Source organism: Choloepus didactylus, chromosome 2 (genome assembly GCF_015220235.1).
Source record: "Choloepus didactylus isolate mChoDid1 chromosome 2, mChoDid1.pri, whole genome shotgun sequence".
Lineage (NCBI taxonomy): Eukaryota > Metazoa > Chordata > Mammalia > Pilosa > Megalonychidae > Choloepus > Choloepus didactylus.
The window spans coordinates 50,493,511-50,520,256 of NC_051308.1; the positions used below are offsets into that span (position 1 = coordinate 50,493,511).

General features: G+C 36.3%; 1 protein-coding gene across 5 annotated transcripts in view; it reads right to left on the reverse strand.

Moving 5' to 3' along the window:
- Positions 1-26,746, reverse strand: part of SYT14 (synaptotagmin 14) — a 294,941-nt gene that overhangs the window by 47,849 nt on the left and 220,346 nt on the right. The gene's annotated exons all lie outside the window — the stretch shown is intronic.

Here is a 26,746-nt window from a genome sequence, read left to right on the forward strand (position 1 = left end):
TTATTAATGAACTTTGGGAACACAACTATATTCATTAGGTTGGGGACTGTCTGTAAACATACTTTCTCACCTTTCTCCCTTTAAATATTCAAACTCCTGCTATGAGAAACCCATTTGCTAAGGAGTGCAACCTCGTCAAATGCTTCTACTTTTATATATGTAACCAACATAATTTAGTAACTGTTAAACTGATTTGAGCTATGAGATTTTAGGATTGTTGTTGAGTTAACACATTCTATGATACATTCTCATAAAAGATTTAAAAGGAAATGATTGGAAACATCAAAGAAATGTAACAGTTCCAAAAGAACCAAAATTTAAAAAGAAATGGCACAGAGCAATAAAGAAGGAATTGAGCACATTTTCATGAAAATTTTTTTGTCATAATATATCAGGCAATCCATAGCTTAAGCATTACCCACATGTGACATTCTGAAGCAAATAGAACCCAATTTTCAGCAGCATACCAGTGTTGGTTATGAAAGAACACTTTTAGCTTTCATTTCTGGATCTAGCTTACATTGTATTTTTGTCCTAAAAATCATTAATATTGACATTTTAGGAACTCTGTGAGATTTTCACATAAAACAAAAACAAATTACAGGGGAGAAAAGACATATTCATACTTTAAACTTGGTTTTATCAATATTCCTAGACAAATCCAACCCTCTTTAAGGCCAACTTTGATACTATAAGTTGTATGATAAAGTATATAGTAATTAAAAGCACAGGCTATGGAGAAAGATGTATTTAAATCCCTACTCTGCCACTTACTGACTGTGTAACCCTGGGCAATTCAGTTAACTTTTCTTTGCCTATTTTCTCAACTATAAATTGAGGATAAAAAGTACCTATTTCAGAAAGCAACTGTGAGGATTAAATGAGTTAATTTATTTCAGGTGCTTAAAATTGTATCCAGCACATGGAAAAAAGCAAGTGAATGTTGCTCTTCTCTCTTTCTACTAATATAATTTTTCTCAGAATTAATGTTAAAAATAATTTTAACTAGAATCAAACTCTAGTTATGACTAGATTAAAATTTTAAAATCTGAAAAATCTCAGATCTCTTATTCTAATGTTAACCCTGAGCCTTTACTGTAAACAGTCAGGGTTCAGGGAAGGAAAGAGAAGTCACTTCAGTTATTTTAAGAAGAAAGGGATTTAATTCAGAAAATTAGGTACTTATGAAGTTGGAGGAGCTGGAGGAGCAGGATCTAGTTGGGTCTACAGGAATGACTCCTAAAGAACTCTAAAAGACTGACCCACCAAAGGAGCTGTGCCAAGAAAGTGGGGAGGGAACTTCTGAGTTAAAGAACATCTTAGCTTGAGGAAGGGATCAGGAAGTCATCACTGCCCTTGCTATCACCTCTTAACATTCAAATCTTTTGGAATGTACTAGACTTCGTTTTTAATTTTTTTCTTGTCCCCTTTTCCAGTAACTACTATTTCTGTTCATCCTGAGTTTTCTCTTTCCTGGTGGATGTTTTACCCCATTGTTTCCTGAGCCCCAATTGCCTAGGTATATTTAAGAATGTATCATTAAAAAGTTGCATTTTAAAACCTCATTTGCCCACTGATGGGCTTAAGTATGATTAGATGGGGAGCCGGCAGTTTCCCTGGGGACCCCCAAATGCTAATTTGGGGTGGTCTTTACTTGGAGTCACTGAGTTTTTCCAGAGAAGAAAGCAATGATATTTATTGCCCCAGGTCTAATCACAAGCCTGCCACTATTTTTCATGCTGAATGAAGACAAAGCAGTATATTTTACAAACGTTTAGAGAACCCCCTGCTTTTAATCCCCAGACTGATGCTACCCTCTGCAGTACATGGAAGTAGGAATGGTTCTGAGGATCAGCTTAGTTCTCTCCTTGTGTGTACTTTACACTAGATTTCCTCCATTCTGCTCAATCAGGTACTGTTCTCCATCCACATGGTCTTCCAGAAATTGATTTCTCTAATCTGCTAATGTCTTCTTTCTAGTTCTTCACTACTACAGGTATAAATATGAAAGTGTATATATGTGTGTATTTATTTATTTATTTATTTTTGAATTTCATATAAATGTTTTATTCTAAGTAAGAATTATTTGGAGAGTAGCCTATAAGGCTAAGCAGCAGAGCCTGGGAAGTGACTGAGATAAATATATAGAAACTTTTAAATAAATTGAATGCTGAGATTGATAAACAATTATCTCGAAAATATATTTAGTGAAAAAAGCAAATTGCAGAAGGGTGTGCAGTATATGCTAACATCTGTTTAAAAAATAAAGGGTATAAATAAAAAATATATACTTTGTTGCACAGCCACAGAATAATTCTACATGGAGATACAAAAAACTGGTTCTTTGGTCTCCTCTGTGGAGGAGAACTGACTGGCTGTTGAATATGGGCAGGTGGCTTGTCACTGTATAACTTTCTTTTTCTTTTTTTTTTTTTTAAGAAGTTTTATTTTGAAATAAATTCAAACTTATAGAAACAGATGCAAAAACCGTACAAACCCCATACATAGAACTCCAGCATACCCCGACCCCCCTCCCGATACCCCAATCCACCACCTTTAACATCCTGTCACACCACCATTTCTTTCTTTCCCTCCCTCTCTCCCTCCCTCCCTCCCTCCCTATCTATCATCCATCATCTATTGCTCTGTCCTCTGAACATATGAGAGCAAGCTGCACACATCTTTGAACAAACACTATAATTCACATATACCTTTCCCATGGACAAGAACATTCTTTTATGCAATCCCATTAAGTGCAACTAAGAAGTTCAAGAAATTCAACATTGATACAAAGCTTACATTCTGTATTTCTTTTTTTTTTCCTTATGTCCCATCTGTGTCCCTTTCAGCCTCCTCTCCTCCATCCTCAGATTCCATCCAGGATCATCCTTGGCATTTAATTGTCATCTATTTAGACTGTCTTTTTTTTTCAATTGTGGAAACATATACACAGCCTAAATCTTCCCATTCCACCCCCTCCCTTGCATTCCATTAGTGGGATTAATAATATTTAGAATGTTGCAGTGCTATCACATTCCCATCATCTATTTCTAGAAGTTTCCCTTCACCCCAAACAGAAACCCTACACTCATTTCTTAACTCCCCATTGCCCCTTCCCCCACTTCTCGGAACCCCTACTCTACTTTTCATCTCTATGGTCATATACTCTGATACTTTCTTTGTGTTTACCATGGAGCTTAAATTTAACATCTTAAATCTGTAACAATCTTGTTTTTCTTTGATATCAACTTAACTTCAATATGACACATAAACTATGCTCCTTCACTCCCTCATTCCCCCACCTTTATGCAGTTCTTGTCAAAAATTACACATTTTACATTGAGTCCAACCACTGATTAATCATTACAGTTTATGTATTTTAGATCCTGTAGGAAGTAAATAGTGGATTTACAAATCAAAAATACAGTAGTATTGGTATTTATATTTACCATGTGATCTTTACTGGTAATCTTTATTTTTTCATGTAGTTTCAGTCACTTGTTTAGTGTCCCTTCCTTTCAGCCTGCTCAACTCCCTTTAGCTTTTCTTATAGGACTGATCTACTGGTGGTGAAGTCCCTCAGCTTTTGATTATCCGGGAATGTTTTCATCTCCCCCTCATTTTTACCCTCCAGGTGTTTGTGATTTCTCCAAGTCTCTGATGGTTATTGACTTCTACTTGTATTCCACTGTGGTCAGAGAATGTGCTTTGAACAAATTCATTTTTTTTTTTTTAATTTATTGAGGCTTGTTTTTACGTCCTAGCATATGGTCCATTCTGGAGAAAGATCCATGATCACTAGAGAAGAATGTGTGTCCCAGTGACCTGAGATGTAATGTTTTACATATATCTGTTAAAATTCTCTATATCTCTCTATCCTTTATTTGTTTTTCTGTTGGTAGGGCTCCCCTTAGTATCTGAAGTAGGGCAGGTCTTTTATTAGCAAAATCTCTCAGCATTTGTTTGTCTATGAAAAATGTAAGCTCTCCCTCAAATTTGAAGGAGAGTTTTGCTGGATAAAGTATTCTTGGTTGGAAATTTTTCTCTCTCAGAATTTTAAATATGTCATGCCACTGCCTTCTCACCTCCATGGTGGCTGCTGAGTAGTCACTATTTAGTCTTATGATGTCTCCTTTGTATGTGATGAATTGCTTTTCTCTTGCTGCTTTCAGAACTTGCTCCTTCTCTTCAGTATTTGACAGTCTGATCAGAATATGTCTTGGAGTGGGTTTATTTGGATTTATTCTATTTGGAGTTTGCTGGGCATTTATGCTTTGTGTATTTATATTATGTAGAAGGTTTGGGAAGTTTTCCCCAACAATTTCTTTGAATACTCTTTCTGGACCTTTACCCTTCTCTTCCCCTTCTGGGACACCAATGAGTCTTCAATTTGGATGTTTTATTTTATCTATCGTATCCCTGAGATCCATTTCAATTTTTTTCCATTTTTTCCCCCATTCTTTCTTTTGTTCTTTCATTTTCTGTTCTGTGGTCCTCGAGGAGGCTGAGTTGTTGTTCAACTTCCTCTAATCTTGTATTATGAGTATCCAGAGTCTTTTTAATTTGGCCTACAGTTTCTTTTATTTCCATAAGATCTTCTATTTCTTTATTTTCTCTTGCAATTTCTTCTTTGTGCTCTTCTAGGGTCTTCTTTATGTCCTTTATATCCTGTGCCATGCTCTTCTTCATGTCCTTTATATCCTGTGCCATGCTCTTGTTGCCTGTCTGTAGTTCTTTGATTAATTGTGCCAAATACTGTGTGTCTTCTGATCTTTTGATTTGGGTGTTTGGGTTTGGGTTCCCCATATTATCTGATTTTATCATATGCTTTAAGATTTTCTGTTGTTTTTGGTCTCTTGGCATTTGCTTTACTTGATCCCTAATTTATCAGAACTGCAGCTTGGTGGCATACACTTTCTCTAACTAACCAGCAGATGGTGTCCGTGAGTCACCTATTCCCCTCAAGTCAGATCTCCCCAACTTTGCCTTTGTGGTGTGTGGGGGTCTGATTCTTGTGGGGTCCAATTGGTGCATCAAGTCTGGGTGTGTTGTTTGTGATGTCCACCCTGAATGTGGGGCGTGTGGCTGGGTGGTTAGGGAGACAGGGCAGTTTGAATAATCAAACCTCCCAGGTGTTCCCGGAGATTTAAGGCTGTTGCAGGAGCCTAAGCCTTCATTTCAGTCTTTCCACAGATTGTCTCTGCCCTGGCCCACAAGTCCTTGGTATTCGTGTAGGGTCCCTGGGGTTTCCAAGCGGGTCCCCCTTCCCAGCTGTGCTCTTCCAGGACCTCTGCTGAGGGAGGGCTGTGCCACGTCACAAGTGCGCACTGGCCTCCAGGGAAGCCCTGGGTCACCGGGCCATGCAGGGGTGTTCCCAGCCCTCTTCAAAGATAGTTGAATGGGACGGGTTAACTTCCCCCTTTTTGCACAGCTCTGCTCTCCCAGCTCTGGGACAATCAGCTGTGGGTGCATTAAAGGCCACTGTACACGGCCGATATTGTGGCGTGTATGCAGTGCTGTGGGAAAGACTCCCCGTCGCACTGGGTTTCTGGGCTGTGGGTCCGGCCCTGGGCAGGAGCATCCCTTGCCCACTGAGGGGATGGCTGCAAGGAATCTGGTATTTTTTCTCCTTTTGGCTCCCCTCTGCTCCCCTGGTCTTGAGACAATCAGCAGTGGGTGTGAGAAGGGGTATCCTCCTCGCCAGACACCAAGGCGTTAGCCCAACCCACTCCCGCAGTGCTTCAATGCGCGGCTCTCCCCATCATATCCACAGCTACTCCTGGGCTTTTTTTTTTTTTTAAGTACTAGTCCATCTCCAAACACCAGCCCACTGTTTTCCCACACTGCAGCGCGGCTGCTGGACTTTCAGCCGACTCACTCACTTGTTTCAGAATGCAGGCTCCTGGTTTCACAAACGCACATTCTCTGTGGATTTAGCAGACCTTGTCTGGCTTGTGCTACGCTGGAAGTGGTGTTGTGGGTCACTTTCTGGTTTTTATCTAGTATTTTTCACAGAGGTGTTTTTTTTTCTGTATTTATTTTTATAAATTAAGAACTTAGATTTGGAAATTGTGATAACTGGACAGGGCTAAGTATTTAGGAAAGACTTCCCCATGCAAATTTATTATTTAAGTAAGTTTTAAAAGAGAATGTTTGGTCCCAAGAGAGCAGTTTTTTGGATTGTAAAAGAAGAATTTTATTTATAAGCTATTGATATGCAAAGTATAAATAATATTAATCTACAGACGATACTAATCCTAGCAATTCTTTGGGAATATTGTTCACCATCATTCACTCTCCCTCACTGTTGACATCAGGCTTGGCCGCATGACTTGTTTTAGCCCACAGACCACATAATAAGAACAGTTTTACATTTTTAAAATGGTTGTAAAAAGAAAAAACAAACAAACGAAGAATATGTGACAGAGACCATATGTAACCTGAAAAGTATCTGCCCCTTAACAGAAAAAGTTCACTAAACTCTGTTTTAGACAATGAAACATTGAGTGGAAGTAGCATGTGTTAATTCTGGGCAAAAGTTCTAAGAGGCAAGGTTCATTTGCTATGTGCTCTACTGTGACAACCAGCAATATTTCAGATAGAGTCTTCTCTATCAGTTTGGGTCCCAGAGTGAAGAAGATACGGAACAGAGCCATAACTGACCCACAACGGACATGCAGAATGAGTGAGACAGAAACCTTTACTGTTCATAAGCCACTGAAAGTTTCTGGGTTTGTTATCTCAGAATAGCCTAGCAAAAGCTGCCTGGTAAGTTTAGTTAATGTAATATGTTACTATATATACTTTAAAACAAAACTGCATTTATTTAAAGAATATTTGCAATTCAGATATCTTAATAATTACTCAAAATACATTTCCAAAAATTTATATCTCAGAAAACGTTCAAGGTCTGAATTATTTTTTAATTACTGAAAGAAATTATTTTACTAGCTACTTGTATTGTTGGACTAAACACAAGTATGTTTACTTTCCTCTTTTCCAGATTCCTTTGTTGTTCTTGATTTTGAAACTTGAAAAACACAATTTAATAATTTTTACTTATGGACTAATATCTAATAAAGATTAGATATAGTCTATAAAAACAATTTTAGGTCAAACAGATAAAGGAAAGACAATAATCATTATTTTTTCTAAGATCAGAGAATATCTTTAAGCCATAAAACAATAAATAATGGTAGAACAACTCAAATTAAACTACGGCTATTTATTTTATCTCAGGATAACAACTGACAATATTTATATTCTACAAAGGTTTTTACATATCTCATCTCATGTAATCATCACAACCTTATCAGGATGCCTTACTATCCCAATTGCTGACCTGTTTACTATGGAGAATTAACCTTTTCACCAGAACTTATTTGCATGCTTTACACCTAAAAATATATATTTCACTCAAATAGGAGCTCCTGGTATTGAATAAATACACATGGTGCTTGCAGGGACATGTTCATTTTCAATGACAGAAATCACTTAAATCTATCTGCTTAGTGTAAACAATATCAGGAAATTTACATACAGGATTATCATGTATCATATTATGACCAGAATTATCCTTTGCCTTGAATAAAATTAAATGTAACTTTCAAATAGGTATTTTTCGGGCTTTTTACAAGTCTTTCCAGAGTCATAGTGTAAATGTGATTACGAGACTGAAAGTCCACTATAAAAAAGATTTCTTCAATTTAATTTAAAAAAACTAAGCTCCTTTGTCCTAGCTTGCATTCAGCATTTCTTCAGCTCATTTTTCACTATAAGGATAAAAACACATTATCTGTAAAACTGTTTCTTTTTAAAATTAAACTTCAAGTTTTCTAGGGAAAAAATTTATTTTCTAGTATTTTTTAGTCTTTATCAGTTCTCTTTAAATTCTGTCTGCCTAAATAGGAACTACTCTGGAAATGTAGCATTAAGCCCTGACAATCTACTGTCTCAGCATATATAAGCACAAATCTTTTGGAAGAAATATCCTCAATACTATTAATTTAGATGAAAAGACTATAAGCAATAGCATTATTATCAGCTGATTTATAAAATACATTCTAATAAAATGGATTTTCATATCTGCCGCTTTTCAAAATTAGCATCGCTTTAAATATTTTTCAATGAAGCACAGTATTTTAAATAACTATTAACTTAATAATGAAAACCTAAGACTCAAGATAACCACTTTGGTTTTGAAACACATTTGTCCACTGGATATTTTCCTGCAACTTAAGATTAATGTGATGGGAAAAATGATTAAGAAAGAATAAAATGTTGCTTTTGTTTTCTATTTCTTTCTCTTATAAAGGGTAGTCTTTAAGAACCTCGCTCTCTGTTACTCTTCATTAATTATTCCCCATCTACTTAATGGTAAAATAGACAAGAAGCACAGTGGATACAACTATTCTATTATTGTGAAATAATCAAGAAGAAAGGGAATTGCTCAAAGTAATGTAAAAGAAGGCTTCCTTAGAGTAAAATATGTATCATTTCACAGCTGTTGGTAATAACTAAGGAGGCAAGTATTCAGGATGTCCACCATCTAGATTCCCAAAAAAGAGTAATTTTTAAAAAAGCAATTCATATTTAGAATTTGAATGTTATATATCTCCCCTAGTTTATCCTCCCTGATTTTAAATTGCATTTTTGTGTGTTCTTAAATATACAATATGCTGCTTACTTGGACCCAAATTTACCTTTCAAAACCTTTACTCCATTCTAAAATTCTCTTAACAGTACACTTTCCACATAGTATTTGTTAATCTCTCTCTTTAGTATTATAAACAATTAAAATGAGTATCTTGTAAAAAAAAATAACATAACATAAAATATAGAGGAAGAGGAAAACAACACCCGTACTTTAACCTGATCTTTTAATTTTCTGGGCTATTTTTTGAAAAAAATAATACAACCAAACAAGAATGAAGTATAGTTTGGTGTTTGATAGTTTATAAATTAGCACTTGGATTATTGTTCAACTACATCAATCCCAATTAAGTTGCTTGATGTTTTTTTACTCCCTATACTAAATATAAAACACAAACCAGCTTATTCACTGGAATTCAGGTTTTCCTACTCAGTTTTCCTCCATGTCCAAAATTTCTCGAGCCTTGACATTTAAACTTGACTTTTTTTTCCCTTACAAAACAAGGAATCTGATTTAAACAAAATCTTCCTTATATTCCCTATTTTAGTTTCTCACTTTCACTGAAAGATTTATCTGATAATTTTTCATGTAAGACTGTATTTATTCTTCACTACCAGTAATACAAGCTCTCTTACTTTCTCTTTGAGTAACTGTTTCTAAACAAGTTTGTAATTATTTAGTTTTATACTAAAGTGAGCCATGACTCATATAACTGTGGCTGTCTAGGGAACTGAATTGCACACATGTGGCTTTCTCCATCATGCAGTAATTTTTAACTGTGATCATTAGTTTATTATGAGGTATTTATTGTAAATGGCTTTATGATGAGGAAGAATAATCTGCATTTGGAAAACTGTAGTTTTTTATTGATAATGATAGTGAATGAACTGTAGTGAATATAAAAATAGACAAAATTTGAAGGATACTTGCTAATAATAAATGCTAAAGGATGACTTTTAGAGGGACAAAAATATCAATTATATAGTAAAAGCAAAATTTTCCTCTCTTAAAAACAGAAGTAAAAATACAACTATCAAACTGAATTAATGCAACCATTAACATAAAAGATAGCTATTTTTGAGATAGAGCGATTCTAGAAATTAAAGGTTGAAATTACGTCTACCTAAAATAAGGTTATCATTGAAATAAGTCATGAGGAAGGCTGATCACTCTTAGGAGACTATGGCATTGTACTCTTGAATAAGAAATGACAAAAGCATTTATTCTCCTTAGTAATGAGTTATTATTTGAAAAATAAAACAATTTCTGATGTATTTAATTACCCTGATATGCATGCTTATAAAAAATCCCTGAGAGGGCCATTTTAAGGATACTGACACCCATCTGGGAACAAATGTTATATGGAATTAAGTAAGAATTTAAGAACAATCAGGTTTACCTGAACATATTGGTTAATGAATTTAACAAGTGTTCAGTGAAAACTATCTTTGGTGTTCCATGGAAAGTACCCTGTAAAACATGTCTCTATTCTCAAAGTGTTTAAAATCCAGACGGAATACATAAAATAAGTTTGGTAACAAGAAAATGTATGACTAGCTGCCAAAATGAGCACTATAGGCAATAAATGCTGTAGGAATTCAGAAAAATATGTATCTACTCACCTATGCATCCATTTGACATTTATATAGCAATAATCAATACTGGATATTGAATATACAAGGATAGATAAGATCAAATTATTTAAATTTTGTTAGAAATAATCTAAAAAATTTCTATAAAGATGGGATTTAAACTAGACTTTCAATGAAATCTGAAATTTGAATAGACTGGAATCATGATTGGGATTGACATTTTGGTATAAAATAAATGAAGGCAAATTCCTATTGATATCAGTCCTCTCCTTTACTTTAACACCCTATTATTTGTTCTCTGTACTCCCCTCACTAACACAAACTCTCATTTGCTCATCCTTTTCAGAATCCTTCACTATGCCTCTGGTACTCTTGATCTATAATAAATCTCTTCTATAACTTTAGTTTCTTTTTTGAACCTCCAACACCTTGATTTAATTGACATCCCATTCTTCCCTGAGGATACATCATCCTCTGTAGACTTCCCATTTGCACTTCACAACCCAACCTTGGGATAGGCAAGCAAAGTTCCCTGCTGCTTTCTCAAACATTACTCCTCCAAAATCGTGGAGAACAACTACGTTCCTTTAACTTTCATGTCACCCTCTCCTCACAGGTATTTTGTCCTCCTGGACATTTCCTCTTCATTCTCTGAATATTTCCCTTTCATTCCTTGAGGACAATGATCCTTGACTCAATCTTTTAAACTTCAACTTCTGTCATCATTTTTTGTGACTTCAATGTCATATGGGTAACATCCAACAACCTGGCCTCTCTGACCAGCTTATTCATCTCCCAAGACTTTACCTTTTACCTACTCCGGTAATAACACTTGGGACCCTTGTCATCACATCACATTAATTGAAAACATTCCCCTCTCCAACCACAGTACCCCATCCTTCCATACAGCTTGCTCAACTACTCCTCTCATATCTGTTCCTTGATAACCTTGGAACTTTCAGTCCACTAATCTTTCTATTTTCTCCTTCCTATCAGCCCTTTTCTATCTTCACTTCTCTCTTGATTCAACTTATTATTTCATGGCCCAACATTTAAATAAAATATCTTCATAATACTCTAAAATTTTAGACTTCATCCCAGACACATTGATTAATGTCTCTTCTCAACTACATCTCCTATATCTTACAACCCATCTTTTTATCAGATAATTTTCGTTAGTATTTAAATATGCCCAAGTCTCATTTAACTTCAAAAGCATCCTTCCTGGACCTTCAGTTTCCAAATACTGCCCTCTTTCTCTTCCTATCTTCGCAGCCAAACTTGGTTAAAAAGATGTTTCCATGATTGCCATTCAGTATGGATTCTGACTTTACTACTGCACCAAAACTAGTCCCTCTAAGACCTGCGACTTCCATATTATAAATCCAATGGGCAATTGAAAATCATATTATTGGTTCCATCAGCAGCCTCCAAGTTGATTACTCTTTCCTTCATGAAATTCATTCTTGGCTCTTGGGATATTTTATTTTCCCTTTCTTCCTACATTACCACCCCTCCTTTCTCCCAACTTAAAACTTAGGAGTTCCTAAGATCTTCTCTTCTCACTTCTGAGACAATCCCATCCACTTCCATGTTTACCTCCTATGTAGGTTGTGTATTCACATTCATTATGGAACAAAATTTCATGCAATATAGACATCTTGATACATATTAAGTACCCTTTATCATTAGTACTTAAGAAAACTTAAGTTTTCCACTATGGCCTTGTCCTTTCTCTTATCCTTTTGCTAGGAACTTATCTGTTTATTCATCCTGATCACTTGGGGGGGGGGGCGGGGGCCCAAATTCTCTGTTTCTTTCTGATGCTCTTGTATTTTTTTAATAACTGAACAATGCTTATCATAAATCAAATTATTTGAAAATAAAGATATATGTAAAAAAAATTAATCGTGAATTTTAGCATACATAAGTTACTGTTAGGTAAACATCCTGCCTTCATTCTATGAATATGTGCCAACAAATAGGAATAGAAAGATAATTTTATAAAAATGGTATCAAACTATAGCTTTTTTTAAAAATCCATTTTGCTTTATAAGAAAATGAAACAAAAGGAATAGTTGAACTTCTCATAAATACATCTTTGTCACAGAAAAATTGTTTTCAAAATGATACTTCTCTTATATATATATATACTTATATAAGAGATGACAAACATTGAACTAGTAATTTCTTCTTAACTCCATTAGAATGTTAACATTCTCAGGTCTCCTCTAATCTATGGTATGCCTACCCTCCAATTTTTAAAAATTTTATTATTTTAATATGATACTGGTTCATAGCTGAGGTGGACACTTTGATATACTGCCAAGATTCCCCATCAATAAAGAAACTGTTGTCTTAGCTGCTGGGAGGGCTGTCAGTAGACAAGCCTTCAGCTGTCCACCTTGGGAATTGCTTCATTTGTAAAGATCTGCCTCATCCAAGGTGATATCCCTTTGTGGGGCAGGCCATAGCCAATGACTGATTGATGTGGGGGTATAAAGGCCTGGGCATCTCAGCCCAACTAGGGAGGGCTATTTTAGATCCAGAGTTCCCTGTGGGTTTGGCTGAGGCTGTTTTTGGGTGTGCACCACAGCTTGACTTCTCCGTCTGCCTACTACTACTTTCTTCTCGTCCCCTCCACAAACACTGATCCCAAGGGACTTCTCTAATAAACATCTGGCACACTATGCTCCATCTCAGAGTCTGTCTCCCAGGGAATCCAACCCGTGACAACACACAGGTAACCTGGGTCAGAAAAGCAAATATTGTATCAGTCAGGCTAGGTTATGCTGCAGTAACAAGTAACCCCCAAATCTCAGCAGCTTAATACAATAACTGACATATTTCTTGCTTATGTAACATCTGTTTTGAATTGGCAAGGAAGAATCTGCTAATTATACTTCCTCAAAGTTGAGAGGGGTTCCATTTCCACACGTTTCCATAATCACAAAGACTTTATTCTGGCTCTTAAAGTTTATGACTAGAAGATAAAGGCAAAGCACATGCCACACCTGAGTTTAACAGGGTGGAAAGGGACACCACTTCCGCTGGGAGGAGCAATAGGATACATGTGAACAATAATAATGACCACTAAAGCCTGCTCTTCTGGGCACCAAAGATTTAGTTACCTCATTCTCACACATACAGAATAAACTTACCCTTCCCCAAGAAAAATAAGCCCCCAAATTCCATATATTCTTAGTTTTGAGCTCAAAGACAAGGATCTCTAGGTGTTGATATCAGTCTCTAAATTAAAGTCCAGATCTCTTTTCAACCTAGAGACCCAAGAACTTAAAAGATTTCTTATTTACCAAAGATCCAATATACAATTGTGAACTAAGGATATGATAACTGCCATAAACATTTCTATTCAGAAAGAGAAAGAATGGGACCACACAAAAGTAACTGAGCTGTTGCAAATCTGAAATTACAGTAAGCAGAACTGTATCCTTCATTCTTCCTCCCCTTCTTTCTCCCTCTCCTTGTCTTTCTCACCCCTCAGGGGAGAGCTGCACCTTAGTCCCTTCTGCTAGAGTCATTTTTGTCCAACAGAAATGATTTTCTAGGTGTCACAGAAGCCTCTTCGAGTTTTAACAATGGATGTTTTGGCCAGACCCTTGATTTGGTCCTCAGTGTTGCTGAAGCCTTTGTAGATCACAGTTGTCAACTTAATTTTGTATGAGTTGGAGATGAGCCTTCCAACGCCGTAAGTCCTTAAATTTTTGGATTCTCTTTAATCCCCTTCACTCTTGCTTGCAAATCTGCCATTTCCCCCCTCTGAACTCTTCCTGTTCTTGTAATACTTTGCCAAGTGCAGCCAATAGTAAACTAATCCATGCTACTATCATTTTGTTTTACCCATGTCTTGCCTAGAACTACAAGCTCATTTGTACATTAGCTGCTGTCCATGTTGGTGTAGGAAACAGTTTTATCAAATACTTTTTCACCACATAACATGGATCATCATTCATCAGCCCTCCAATTAGTTTCATCACTGTCTATTGTCTGGCTCCAAAGTCAATGTCATACTTTTTTTTTTTTTTTTTTTTTTGATGTAGCAGCACCAAATTCCTTGTACCAATTCTGTATCTACCAGAATAGGTGCATTTATGCTGAGAATAACCAACACAATTTCAACAGAGATTTAAAATCCTCCTATAGGGTGGGCATCGAATACATGTGAATAGAAATGTAATCTACCACAATAAGGACACCCACTCAGTGTTTGCTCCTCTACAGACCTAAAAATTCCCAAGACTTTTGTTAACTTACCAGCATGGCTTTTAATGGATAAAGTGTGGAATTAGGTGCTATGTGCATGTCTTTGCTATCTGTCTCCTCATGCCACTCCAGAATCATCTACTTCTTCCCTGACTAGTTGCTTTGGTAAATTTTATGATAGTTTTTTTTTATTTTTTACTCATTTCATGAGGTATTTGGGAAGAAAAATTCTGTGAGGGAGATTCAATCCAACATCCTCCAATGTCTTTATTTCTTTCTGATCACTTTAAGACAAAATTTGACATAAATTTAAAAATCTAATTTTATAGTGACTTTTTCACTGCCATTGTGTCAACCCTATGTTCACATTATACAGTAAATGAATGCACATTTTAATTTGTGTTCACTAAGCAAATATATATATACCAAGAAGCTATAAGCTAGGTATTAGGCTAAATGCTAATGTTAACAATAGTTAACAAGGCAAATATTAAGTAAATTACAGGTATTATAAAGAATTACAAAGGGGAAGGTATTATTAGAGTTATAGACAAGGAATTCTAACAATCTAGAAAGAGTCAAGGAAAGTCTCCTGGTAGAAGAGTTTAGACTAGAAGAAAGATGATGAGACTGAACAGCATACTGAGGCACAATGGATTAAAACATTGACTCTAAGAGCTAGATGTGTATAGAAGGTTGTAGAGTCAACCTAACAAGTATTGGGTTAATATACTTCTGCTTATAGAGCAGTCATGAAGAAGAATAAAAGGAAGTAAGTAGGTCCAAAATAAAAAGTACCTGCAGACTTTATGGGCATGTGTTTATAGTTGCCTAAGCGTATTTGCTGAAGACACCATGGATTGAAAAAGAACATTCTGCCAAATGACATTAGACTTAAGTGTTACTGACTGTATGAGTGTTCTCCTCAACCAAAGAAGTGATCTTTTTTTGGCCAATTGATTTTTTTTTATTATACTTTTTTAACGCAATTTTATTGAGATATATTGATATACCAGATAATTATCCAAAGTGTTTGATTAACAGTTCATCGTATCATCATATAGTTGTGCATTCATCACAATTAATTTTTGAACATTTTCATTATTCCAAAAGCAAAAAGAATAAAAATAAAAAAGAACGCCCAAAACATCCCATACCCCTTACCCCCTCATTATTTATTGTCTTTATTTTCTTACTCAACAAAGAAGTGATCTTGCATATTTGATATTCAATCTCACTTTCATGTTGTCTAGAGCAGAGGTTAGTAAACTTTTTCTGTAAAGGTTCATATAGTAAACATTTTAGGCCATGCAGGTTGTATTAGTTTTACTGCTGTGTAACAAATTACTACAAACTGAGCAGGTGAACATAACACCTAGTAATTATCTCACAGTTTCTGTATGTCAAAAGTCTAAGTTGAATCAGCTGAATTTCTTTGCTCAGTCACACAAGCCTTAAATCAAGGTTTCAGCTGGCCTTAAGACATCGGCAAGGTGATGCATTTTGGGGCTGGCTACAGGCAATCCTTGGTTCTTGGCTTTTCTATCACATAGCAATGCACAGAACAACATGTTCTCCATTCTCTCCTTTTCCAGTTCAGTTGGCTTCCAGCTTCTGACTGCTCCCTGTGGCTTCTCCTGTTTCCAATTTCCTTTGTTTATAAGGACTTCAGCCATACTGGATTCGGGCCCACCCTCATTCAGTTTGGGCACACTTTAACTCATAACATCTTCAAAGGTCCTATTTACAAAGGGTGGTCACACCCACAGGATCAGGGGCTGGGACATGAACATGCCTTTAGTGGGGTACATGATTCAATACCCAATCCTCATCTTCTTGCTGGCTGTTGGTCAGAGGTTGCTCAAAGATCCTGGAGGCTGCTCTCAAATCCTTCCATGTAGCTCCTTCTGTCTCAGTAACAGACATTCACATTAAATCCCCTTTGTGCTTTGAATCTATTTTTTCTGCTACCAATTGGAAAAACACTTTGCCTTTAAAGAGCTCATGTGATTAGGTTAGTTCCACCAGATAAAATCTCTTTCTTAATGTCGGTGATTAGTAATTTTAATTACATTCTCAAAATCTTTTTGCCATATAATGTAAAATAATCACAGAAGTAATATCAGGGATGAAGTCTTTAGGGCCATCTTAGAATTCTGCCTACCAGAGTCTGCCCTTTGGTCCCCAAGATTCATGTACATTCCACATGCAAAATACATTAATCCCAGCCCAAGGTCTCCCAAAGTCTTATCCAATTACAGCATCAGCTCAAGTGAAAAATCCCAACTTCTAAATCTAAATTTCATCATCTCAAAGCCCAAAATCTCATCAAAATCATCTAAACCTGGTGAGGATAAGGATCCTGGTGTAACTGATACTGAGCCAAATTCCTCCCCATATATGAACCTGTGTAACTGAAGAAATGAGTTATCTGCCCCTAACTCTTTCAAAATACAAAGGTAGGACAACAGTTATAACACAAGAGAACAGTTACAGACATTCCAGTTTAAAAGGAGAAAATAAAAGGTAAAAGAGTCACTCATTCAAAGCAGTTTTGAAATTCAGCTGGGAAAACTTTCAGTCAGTTTCTTGCTTAAGTTTCAAGATCTGGGAATAGTTCTCTGTGGTCTCAGTTCCTCCTTCTGGGCTCTCAGTTCCACCTCCTGTTGCATCCTTTCTTTTCATGAAAGGAAGTAAGCAGGTAATTGTAGCTGAGTAGTTTTATCAGCCTATTTCTTGCCAGTAGAATTATGAGGGTCCAAATGCCTTCTTTCATTTTGTATTCTCTCTGTTCTTTTCAGTCCAAACTGATAAACATTTTTTAAGAATCTGTGGGTCTTGTGTGACTTTTAAAGACATGCACTCCATTAAATGAAGGCTACATCCACAAATATTTTTAAGATAATTCTTTATCTTTGGCTTCTGCTGAAACGGCTGATGGACAATATTCTTAAGCTTCTTGGAGACTCTGATTTTGATTGAGATGATGTATCAGGGACATCCTTAATCTCCTGAAAGGGGCTGAATACTCTGACTTTCTGATTTTTTGGGTTTTCAGCATAAGTTGTATAGTCATATGCTCTCCCTTTCCTCCACACCAGCCTTCAGCCACTGTTTCTGAATTTTAGCATCTTTGCCATCTGGATAGGTTGAGAATTTCCCAATTCATCAAGTTCTGGTTCTTTTATGTTTAAAAATTTCCCCTCTATTCATCTCTCTCCTCTTCATTTCACTATCAGCAGCAGGAACAAATCAGGCTGCACCTCAGCATTCTGTCAGCTAAATATACAAGTTCATCATTTACAAGTTCTGCTTTCCATATAATTACAGAAGACAATCCTGCTAAGCTTTTTGCCACTACCTAACAAGGATCACCCTTCTTCCAGTTTCCAAGAACATGTTCCTCACTTCCTTTTGCCCTTAAGGCAGTGTCCTGAAGTCCAGGTTTCTATTAATAGGCTATTCAAGGCAATTTAGGCTTTCTCCTTTATGCGCTTCAAAATTCTCCTCAAACTTCCTCTAGCCTTCACCCACTGGTAATTCTAAATGTAATCCCATATTTTTAGGTATTTGTTATGGCAGCAGTCAACTTCCCAGTACCAAAATCTGTATTAGTCTTCTATTGCTGCCTGACAAATTTCCATAAATGTAGCAGCTTAAAACATCGCCCATTTATTATTTCACAATTTCTGTAGGTCAGAAGTCCAGATAGGCTCAGCTGGATTCTCTGTTTGGGGTCTCACAAGGCTAAAATCAAGGTTTCAGCTGGCTGGACTCCTGGTTTCAAGTTCATTCAGGTGGTTGGCTGAATTCAGTTCCTCATGGAACTACAATCACTATCTTTCTGCTGGCTGTTAGCCAGAGGATGATCTCAGCTATTTGAGGCTGCTCTCAGGTTCATCCATGTGGGCTTCTTCATCTCAGCAATGAAGAACCTGCCTCATATCAAACCACCATCATGTTTTGAACATCTCTGACTACTTCTGCTACTAGATGCTTTTATAGGGCTCAGGTGATCAGGTTAGGCTCACAGAGATAATTTCTTTATTTTAAGGTCAACTGATTAACAACTTTAATTACATCTATAAAGTCTTTTCCCATGTAACATAACACAATCATAGAAATAACACCAAAAGGAGAAGGTCATGGGGATATTCAGAATTCTGCCTATCATACAGGTCAACTATAGTCTCTGTTGCATGTTTTTCTCTATTTTTTTTTTAAGGGAATGACTTTAAAAAAAAATTTTTTTTTTTAAATTTATTGAGATTGTTCACATACCATACAATTATCCAAAGATCCAAAGTTTACAATCAATTGCCCATGGGACCATCATACAGCTGTGCATCCACCAACACAATTTTTTTCTCAATTTTAGAACATTTTCATCACTCTAGAAAAGAAATAAAGACAAAAAAAGGAAACTCAAATCCTCCCATACCCCAACCACCCCCCCTTCATTATTGATTCAGTTTTTGTATAGTACATTTGTTACTGTTGATGAAAGAATGATAAAATACTACTAACTGTGGTATATAGTTTGCAGTAGGTATATTTTTTTTTCGTATATGGCCCTCAATCATTAACTTCTAGTTATAGTATCATACATTTGTTCTAGTTCATGAGAGAGTTTTCTAATATTTGTACAGCTAATCACGGACATTGTCCACCACAAGATTCACTGTTTTATGCATTCCCATCTTTTAACCTCCAACTTTCCTTCTGGGGACATGCGTGACTCTCAGCTTACCCTTTTTACCACCTTCACACACCATTCAGCACTGTTAGTTATCCTCACAACGTGCTACCATCACCTCTGTCCATTTACAAACGTTTAAGTTCACCCTAGTTGAACATTCTGCTCATAATAAGCAACTGCTCCCCATTCTTTAGCCTGTTCTACATCCTGATAACTTATATTTCATGTGTATGAGTTAAATACTATAATTAGTTCATATCAGTGAGACCATGCAATATGCATCCTAGTGTGTCTGTCTTATTTCACTCAATATAGTGCCCTCAAGGTTTCTTCAACCCATTTTTTCTTAAGACGGTTTTGTTCACACACCATACATTCCATCCTAAGTAAACAATCATTGGTTCCCTGTATAGTCATGTATTATGTATTCAGCGCATCACCACTATCTATATAAGGACATCTCCGTTTCTTCCACAAAGAAGGAGGAAGAGTCGAAGGTAGAGGGACAAACGAAAAAGGAAAAAGAGAGAGAGGAAAAAAAAAAATGACAGCTAGAAAGCAACAAAAGGAAAGACAGCATTAAACTAAAGTATAATAAAGAGTCTGACAACATCACCAATGCCAGGAGTCCCATATCCTTCTCCTATGTCCCCTCCCCCACACGCATTTAGCTTTGATGTATTGCCTTTGTTATATTAAAGGAAGCATAATACAATGTTTCTGTTAATTATAGTGTCTAGTTTGCACTGATTATATTTTCCCCCAATCTCACCCTATTTTTAACACCTTGCAATGTTAACATTCATTTGTTCTACCTCATGTAAAAACATATTTGTACCTTTTACTACAATCGTTGAGCACCTAGGTTTCACTGAGTTATACAGTCCCAGTCTTTATCTTTCCTCTTTCCTTCTAACGTCCCACATAGTCCTAACCTTCCTCTTTCAACCATACTCACAGTCATCTTTGTTCAGTGTACTTACATTGCTGTGCTACTATCTCCCAAAATTGTTTTCCAAACCTTTCACTCCTGTCTTTTCCTTTCTGTCTGCAGTGCTTCCTTTAGTGTTTCCTGTAGAGCAGGTATCTTGTTCACAAACTCTGTCATTGCCTGTTCGTCAGAGAATATTTTGAGCACTCCCTCATATTTGAAAGAGTTTTGCGGATATAGGATTCTTGGTTGGCGGTTTTTCTCTTTCAGTATCTTAAATATATCACACCATTTCCTTCTTGCCTCCACGGTTTCTATTGAGAAATCTGCACATAGTCTTATCAAGCTTCTTTTGTATGTGATTGATTGCTTTTCTCTTGCTGCTTTCAGGATTCTCTATCTTTGACGTTTGATAATCTGATTATTAACTGTCTTGGAGTAGACCTATTCAGATCTATTCTGTTTGGGATACATGGCACTTCTTGGATCCCTAATTTTATGTCTTGCATAAGAGATGGGAAATTTTCATTGATTATTTCCTCTATTATTGCTTCTGCCCCTTTTCCCTTCTTTTCTCCTTCTGGGACACAAATGACATGTACATTCCTGCATTTTGTTTTGTCTTTAAGTTCCCGGAGATGTTGCTCATATTTTTACATTCTTTTCTCTATTTGTTCGTGTGTAGGCTTTCAGGTGCCTTGTTCTCCAGTTCCAGAGTATTTTCTTCTGCCTCTTGATATCTGCTGTTGTATGTCTCCATTGTGTCTTTCATCTCTTGTGTTGTGCCACAGATTCTGCCAGTTGTTTTTTTGAACTTTTGATTTCTACCTTATGTATGCCCAGTGTTTTCATTATATGCTTTATCTCTTTTGCCGTATCTTCCCTAAATTTTCTGAATTGATTGAGTATTAGTTGCTTAAATTCCTGTATCTCAGTTGAAGTATAAGTCTGTTCCTCTGATTGGGCCATAACTTCATTTTTTTTTAGTGTAGGCTGCAGTTTTCTGCTGTCTACGCGTCTGGTTTCCTTAGTTACCCCGATCAGGTTTTCCCAGACCAGAATAGGCTCAGGTCTTGGAAGGAGGGAATACTATCCTGTTTCCCTGAGGGTGTCTTAGAAGATTGGTATACCCTGTGAGGACTCAAGCCACTGCTTTTCCGCCCAGCAGATGGCACCTGTCAGCCTGTAGCTCCAGACTGGTGTAAATAAGTGTGGCCCATGGCTGTTTTTCCCCATGCTCTGGGGTCTGATTCTGAATGGAAGGTGGGTAGTAGAGCTGGGCCCCACCTCTTTCCTCTTAGGGAAGATAACACCCCTAGGGAGAGGACATTAGCATTTGAATAAACTCTCTGCCTGTACTATCTCCACCCTTGTCTGGGTCAGAGAGCTGGGAACTGAAAATGGATGAGGCTTTCTCCACTGAGCCAAAAAAGGGACAGAAAACCCCCTTCAGGGCCAGTCCGTGGTCACCCTCCAGCTCTCCAAGGTCAGTCATCACCAAAAGCCTCTGTCTGCTTGTTGGGGATTTGTAGCTTGTATTAAGCAGTCCATGCTTGTTAATTAAACTCCAGTTGGAGCTCAGCTGAACTATATTCACTTCCTGGGAGAGTGCTGCTCTCTAGCACCGCGAGGCTTTGCAGTTTGGGCCATGGGGGGAGTGGGCTCCTGGCTTGGATCTGCAGTTTTTACTTGCAGATTTTATGCTGCAGTCTGGGGCATTCCTCCAAATTCAGGTTGGTGCATGATGAGTGGACAGTCATGTTTGTCCCCCCGCAGTTATTCCAGATTATTTACTAGTTGTTCCTGGTGTTTATTAGTTGTTCCAGGGGGACAAACTAGCTTCCACTCCTCTCTATGCCTCCATCTTCTTCTGTCTCTAGGGAATCTTTTATTTTTTAAAATATATTTTTATTATATTTATTTAGCACCAGTCACCCCCTCCTAATAATGAAGCCATCTGTACTCCAACAGATGCCATGATAACCTTTGTGGAAGACTATTAAAAGTATATTTTTAGAGTACTTATTGGTTCAGAAGCAGAGAAAGAGAAGAAGCTATGAAAATAGTAAAAAAAATAAAAGGAAAAAATTGGATCCATGGTAAGCCAGAGTGGTATAAAGTGTTATTTTGTGCAGTAGGATCTTCCCTCATGTGACAGAATTATTTGCTTAATCTAGGATAGCTGTTTTCTCTGGTTCAAGAAAGTCAAAGAAGGGTACTAGGCACCATAGTGGCTGGTGTCTGCCATTGTGGATCAGTGGGCTCACCTTGGTGGCAGGGGCAACACCTAGGTCTGTAGCTTCTCTAGCTGCAGTTCTTCAGAAGAACTTATATTCTTGTCTCTCTAGCCCTTTTGCTTTTCTTTTCTTGGAGTTAGAACAGATGGGAGAGGGTGAAAACTTGATTCCATCCACTGTCTCTGGGTATTCTTGGTTCTTTCTGATACCTTTCTTCCACATTTCTTCAGGCACAGGAGTGGACTTGAGTATAATAGGTTAATTATAGTAAAAGGACACAAATAATAAGCTAAAACCAGAGATACATAGGGTGAGGTTTGGGAGTCTCAAATGCAAGCTTCCATGTCCTCCCCATGTGGAGTCAGAATGTGTCGCCCTCCCAGCCCAGTGATGTATCTTCTCAATCATGGAAGCTCCTTCTTTATTGTTTTTTAATAGTAATCCATTAAAAATATTTTTTATTTGCAGGTTTTACAAAAACAGGTTACAGGCTAGCTTTGGCTCACAAACCATAATTTGCCAACCCCAGTCAATAACAGTGATTCTGAAACATGAACTGCAACAGAAACACCTGCAGGGCTTGTTAAAACACACACTGCTGTGCCCAACTCCCAGAGTTTCTCAGTCAGTCACTTTAGAATAGAGACTGAAAATATGCACTTCTAACAAGTTCCTAGCTGGTGATGTTGCTGGCTCACGGACCACACTTTGAGAATCACCAGTCTACAGGGAGTTTACCATGTAAGACCTGCGGCTCATACACCAATTTAAAGAACCTTATCCCAGGAAGAAACACACTACATTTTTGTCAAATATCAACTTTGTTGGACAGCAGTTGACCAAGAATCATAGAATTATATAAAGTAAGCCTAGGAGCTAACTAAGATTCCTATACTCTGAGAATGGAACAATGTGTGGGCGTTGAATCGTCACTATCAACATAGATAGCCAATCTGCATAGATTATGCTAATTAAGGATTATCTGTAGATGAGAGCTGTGTATGTGAGAGAATGATGTTTCATTATAATAAATCTGATAATATTAATAACTCTAATGAGTTAAATGAGGAATAAAACTGGAGTGAGGAAAAGGAAAAAAGGCTATTCTAGGTAACTGTTACAGAAAGGAATATGCTACCAAAGATACAAGTGAAGCAAGTAATTGGGATCATACATTAGGAAAGACTAAAATATAAACAAAGTTAAGTATACGAGAATAACTTAAATTACAAGAGGGATATGCCATGGTAGGAAGGGTAACTGACAAAATTGCAGCTTTGAGTATGGCTTAAGAGCATGAAGAGATGACTAATGCATGTAAATATTAAATCAGATGGCTATTTCAATGTGTATTGGTCAGGGTTCCATGTGAAAACCAGATGCTAACTCTAAGCAGAAAAGCAGTTTATTACAAGAATTATTGGGAGGGTTAGAGAACTAGGCTTATGCTAAGCTTCTCAAGAACAAAGCCCAATCCATACCGCAGAACTGGTCTGATGAAGAAACTCTGCTGCTGTTTCCATTGGACACTTACGTGCCAAGGATTTTTCGTTATCACAGCTGTTACTGCCCCAGCACTAATACCATTTTTGCACCAGCAAAACTATTTTAAAACTAGAACTATTTTAGAGTTACTACTGCTTCTGAACAACAGATGCCTCCACGATCAACTATATGGAAACATGATTTGAGTGTAATGCCGGCTTCTTTGTTCAGTGTGTATTGAGGTTTCATGGGAATGAATGTGAGTGGTAGAATTTAGGTCATATGCCTCATGCCCTAGCAACAAAGGTGACTAGGAAAGTGAATTTTATAGGATTTACCTTAGGGAGGTGGGACTTATTAGTTGAGACTTCCCAGACATGAAAAAGGTTGTTGAAAAAGTGCTGAAGAGTGAGAAAGCATAAATGTCCACCCCAAAATGTTATATATTAAAAATACTAAAATTCACTGATTTTTGTTCTTAGTTTGCTCCCTTCCCAATAAACATAAGTAGAAACAGAGAATCAGAGATGGATGGAAATTTAGGAAATAGTTTGGTCTAATCCTCTCTAAGAGAAACTTGATGCCCAAATTTACTAATTTATCCAAGTTTACACAGCTAGTTAGTGGAAAGAATGGATGCTTTTCAACTCTTAGTATAATATATTGTCTACTACACAATGATCAAGAAGCCTTACCTGAAACTATTTCTTTATTTTAATGTTAAACTTTCATCTTACCCTCAGGGAAATTCATTGTTTGGTCCTCAGACAATCATTTTGGTGATACTGGTCTTTTTTCTCTCAATGTACTGATTCAAATAATTTCTGAAAAACTAGCTATAAAACTAAATCTTATATGCAGAATTCTATTTTTCTATTATGATCTAAAAATAAACTATAATTAAGATTTAAATACATTCTGATCATAGTTTGTAATTTTTTTGGTTGGGTTAATTAAAACTTTTCCTTGCCAAAAAGCTAATAAAATTTTTACAATAACAGTAATGAGTAGTAATTCAAAAGCTATTGAAATAAATGTCTAATTATAAGCATATCCTTCATACATATCATCACTTCTTATAAAATAAAAGCTAAACTTATCCAAGTAAACCACAATGACAAGATTTCTCCACACAATTAATATCAAAACTTAAGCAAAAAAGAACATTAACACTACAGTATAGATAGAATATATACATTCTATTAGTATTATATTTTTATTACAGGACAACTGGTACACAGAATTTTGAGTGTTAATCTCACAATTATGGTATGCAGAGTTGTTTTTGGCTCAGAAGCCCACTAGTAAGGAAGCAATAACATTTTCAGAAGGTAGAGAAAGAAGAAAGGCAAGAGAAATGAACAATTAAGCTCAGCTATTGAATTTGAGGTATTCTAATGTAGAGTAGAAGACAGTTTTATTCACATTTAACTTTATGTTTTATAAACTATTTATCTAGCACTTCTTCCCTTTTGTGAACACTTCGCAGAAATATTTATTGTACTTACTGACAAAAAAAGAAAGATGATGGCATCAAAGACTATAAGCTAGCATACGTAATAAGGTGCATATAGAATATGGGATTATTTAGTTTGACCAGAGATAAAATCACATTATTTTCTATAGCTTCATTTTCTTTGTGACATGAATCCAATGAACACAGAATTGAAGTACATAAAGCAACACAAAATACATACCTCTTGATGTCATTCATAGTCGTCTTCTAATTTATTTTTATATAAGGGTATATTTTCTACAGATTACTAGTGATCACTGAGACCAAATAATGAGAAAGACTAAAAATCTATTAAGAATTACAGAATTTTAACTTTTATGCTAAAATTTTATTCTTTTCCCTCTGAAATTCTGCCTGCACTTTTTATTCTCTCTGCTGATAAAATGCTGTCATTAAAAATTTTTTTCCCCAAAAATAGTAATTCTAAAAATTCCAAATTATAACAAGTTATCACTTCTCCATAAAAGACTAAATCTTATCCTACAAACACAAAAGTATCTACCATATTTCTATTTATTTTTAAAGATGAAGTCATCTAGCTAAAATGGTGTGAATGAAGGTCCACAAGATCAAATGCTGCCTGGTTTAAGTTCAATGATACTCTAATTTTGGATTTAACACTTAACACATTTAAAAGCTTAAAAGCAACCCTATATATTCAATATAACAGGAAGGAATAAATATAATTCATAATTGACACTTAGACCATGTCACAGATTTTCTCATAATCTAAATAAATTTATGGCATAATGTATCTCTCTTGTTTAAACAAACAGGGCAGACATTTCTTGCCTGCGATTTGCAATGCCTTGTGGGTATTCAGCCACAAATATGGAGAGAGAGACTTGTATATTATTAGAACCTGGGGAAAGAAAGAGTAAAAGCAGAACTAGCTCAAAGTACTAAGTTTAAGTGTCCCCTCCCAGAAATACTTCAAAGTCTTTGTTTAAAAAGAGTGGAAAGTATAACAAGGTCAGAATATTTTTGAACCTTTGAAATAATTTCACAGGTGTTCTGGGAGGATAATCAGTTATGTTTTAGGCAGGAGCACATATTCTGTAAAAGCAAGTAATTTCTGCAATATATCAAATAAGATATGGAGCTAGATAGTTCTTAACTTATCACATGCTTTTAAACTGGAAAGAAAACAATAAGTTCTATAAGAATTTCAGATGATGTCATAATATCCATTTAACAGATGTTCAACAAAGGAAAAAATGTGTAAGACTCTGTCCTAGACCCATGAAGGACAAAATAAAATGCATAAAATAAATCATGTATCATCTTCAAGGGCAACTTTTACAGATGCAAAAAAATTATACCTACCTACCTATGGCTTAGAAATTTTGTAAGGGTATTATTATTGCTATGTAAAAAATAGACTGAGAAAATTATTGGATTGATCACAG